Below are 3847 nucleotides of genomic sequence, written 5' to 3' on the forward strand. Positions count from 1 at the left end.
ATTCATAAAGTTATAATTAATCTTCATAATATAAAACACAGCTAAAACAAAATTGTCAAAATAAAAGCCTTATAAAGTTGTCGAAATAAAGTTACTAAAAGGGTTAAATATTATTTTGGTTCCTAATGTTTAGGGTCAGAATCGAAACCGTCCTCAACGTAATTTTTTATTTAGAATTGTCCTTAACATTTTATTTCGTATTAAAATCGTCCTTTTAACTTTTTACGGAAAAAATACCCTCCACTACTACTAACACCTTTACCACCACCACCATCTCCCTTACTCCACCACCACCACCTCCCTTATTCCCATTAAATACTAATAATCAGATTCAAGAACACCAACAATAACACATCATTCAAATTCAGAAACAACAACATCAAATTCAACAACAAAATCAACACACAACAACAATAAAATTAGAAATAACAAATAAAAATCAAAGTAAAAGTAGAAGCAGAAGTAGACCCAAAAGCAAAAGACGCAAAAGCAGAAGCTCAAGTAGAAGCTCAAGCAGAAGTAGAAAGAAGAGGCCAGAGCAAGAAGCAGAAGCCGAAGCAGAAACAGAGGCTGAAGCAAAAAACCGAAGCGGGGAGGTAAAGCGGCGAGACGACGAGGTGCAGCGGCGAGGAGCAGCGGCGAGAACGCGGTGGTGAGGAACAGCGGTGCAGAAGCAGAAGCTCTCTCCCTGGCTCGCGATGACGACGGCGGCTACAAGTTTCGCCAGATGATAATTTAATAATAAAAATTTATATATTTTTTAAAAAGAACGATTTTAATATTAAATAAAACGTTAATGACAATTCTAAATAAAAAATTACGTTAGAGACGGTTTCGATTCTGACCTTAAATATTAATGACCAAAATAATACTTACTCTTTACTAAAACAATATAAAATACTAATCTATTTACCAAATATGTCAAAGTTGCTAAAATAAAGGCCTAGGTCTTATAAAGCCACAATAATTGGATCTTAATTAAGAAAACATTCAAAGTAAATAGTCCAAACAAAATAAAAAGACAAAAACACCGTATCGAATGTTTTTTATATATAATAATTTAATTCATTATTTTTTGGTTTTGGATAACTTGAATCCAAGAATAGACACAAATCTCATAAATTTGTAAGTTTTGATACAGTCTCCTGTGTTATATTTTACATGGGATTAAGTGGATTAGTTCTTACTAGATTGGTGCTGGCTGGTGAGGTGATTGTAAGGGGAGTGCTTGCTAATAGAGTACTGCTTGGTGGCATGATTGTAAATGAAGTGCTTGCATTGCTAATGGAATGTTTATAACTTTGGATAACTTTCTTTTAAAAAGAAGTTTTGTTGGCCTAACAGTAATGGAAGATACTTATGGATAAAATATGTAAAATAATTAATAAAATTGACAAGAGACTTTATTTGATAAAAATTCATATAAATTACTTTTGTGAACCTGTTGATAGTCATTAATTTCTAACAAAATAGATGGACTAATTTCAAGCTGAATTTTAGTTTGGAATTGTGAAACAAGTGTAGTATGACCACTATTTACCACAGTAACTGAAATAAAATTGTTGGCCCGACCTTTATTACCATCAGTAACAATAACATCTGCAGCAGCTGCATGCTTCTTAATCGGCCGATGTTTCTTGATTTTAACAAAATATGTTTTCTTAAAAATGGTCAGAATGAAGTTTGTTACGTTTTAAAAATTGAATATAAGTTATGGTTTAAAATCATATTAAATGTTAGATAAGACATCTTCATGAATTAATAATAGATGTATTTCAGTTCATCTATTTTTTTTGTGCCAATTGAATCGTCAATGTATATTTGGACCTAATTATTAGAAAATTAGATTAGTCTTGTCTAACTTAGCTAAAATCTTAATAAAAAAACAAGGTTTTTTTTTTCTTCCAACTCTCATGAATCAAATTCGAAGCCAATGATTTAAAGGACCGTCAATCTTAATAACTTGATCAATTTTAAATTATATAACACAAGATAGTGAGTTTATCGCCTATATGAAAATATTTCAAATTTTAGAATTTAAAAAAAAAAAATTATTCACTTTAATGTGGCTCAACCTCAACGACAGATTCAACTTCTGCTATGTGACACTGAACATCGATTACATTATCGGGATGACCACCACTAATAATATCGTTATTATTGTTGTTCGTTATAATTCCATATGTTATTATTGATATATTTTGATACACTATTTATGCTATATTTTGGTACACTATTTATGTTGCATTTTAGTTCACTATTTTCTAATTTTTTTATATCATTGTATTTAGTTTGGGGTTAAATTATTGAGCTCTATTTTTGGTTTAATAAGCAAACATCGTTTTGTTGTATTTTAAACTTTAGAACTTTTGCACAACATAAATGCCGTAAACATGGATAATTTAAATCGCAAAAAGGTCGAGTACAACATTTACTTAATCAAAATACAACAAAGTGAACAATAAATTAAACTACACAAATACATGAACTACAGAAACAACAACCATAACAAACACAAATAAAGTAGCGACTGTAAACTAAACCTCGTCCGTCGACTGATTTGGACACTCTTTTTGGGTATGATCGATTTGCCTGCAGAGACCACATCTTTCCCCTTGGCACTCGTCTTCGTCTATCTCATTACAAAACCTGGTGAAAACAGGTCGGCCGGTAGACTTCCTGTGCATATGGCATGATTAGGACAAAGCTATGTCCTGTACCATTCTAGCCAAAGCTTGTTATTTGGTATCGGAGAAAACTCCGTCTCATACACTTTGAACACAACCTGCTGCATGTACACCGAATGGACGTACGGACCCCATTTCATACTTGCGGCGGCACAGGATGCTAGAGGATGACGATATGGGAAATGTAATTACTGGAAAATGCCACAGTCACATGTGTTCGCCGTCAAGCGAACACGAAACGACCTTTGCGACCAACCATTGAAAGGTTCTGACATATATATATATATATATATTTATCTTTTTCGAAAATATCCTAACCACTTTCTCTTTCCTCACTTTTTCGAAAATCTTCATAAAATATTTTCTAATTTTTATTATTTTTAATTTTTAATTTTATTTTTTTATTTTATTTTATTTTATTTTTATTTCAGTTTTTATTTTAATTTATTTTATTCTTTCGAAAATCAATTTTTTTATAATAAATTAAATAAAATAAATCCAAGTCATCTCCCTTTCTCCATCATGGACCTAAGTAAAAATGAACAGTCTAGAAGGACTCTGGGGTCATATGCTAACTCCACTACTGCTTCATATGGGAGTAGTATATGTATACCCTCCAATGGAGTTAGTAATTTTGAGTTGAATCCTCAACTCATTATCATGGTGCAGCAAAGTTGTCAGTATTCTGGTCTTCCACAGGAAGAACCTACAGAGTTTCTGGCACAGTTTTTACAAATCGCTGACACAGTACATGATAAGGAAGTAGATCAGGATGTCTATAGATTGTTACTGTTTCTATTTGCTGTAAAAGACCAAGCTAAGAGGTGGTTAAATAACCAACCTAAGGACAACATAAAGACATGAAAACAGCTGTCAGAAAAATTCCTGAATCACTATTTTCCTGCAAAACGGATGACATAGCTAAGGCTGAGCATCCAAGGCTTCAAACAAGGAGATAATGAATCTTTTTATGATGCTTGGGAGAGATACAGAGAGATGCTAAGAAAATAGCCCTTTGAAATGTTTTCAGAGTGGGTGCAGTTAGACATCTTCTACTATGGGCTTACAGAAAGAGCTCAGATTTCTCTAGACCACTCAGCTGGTAGATCTATACACATGAGAAAGACAATAAAAGAAGCTCAAGAGCTCATTGATACAGT

This window comes from Arachis duranensis, chromosome 7 (genome assembly GCF_000817695.3).
Source record: "Arachis duranensis cultivar V14167 chromosome 7, aradu.V14167.gnm2.J7QH, whole genome shotgun sequence".
NCBI lineage: Eukaryota > Viridiplantae > Streptophyta > Magnoliopsida > Fabales > Fabaceae > Arachis > Arachis duranensis.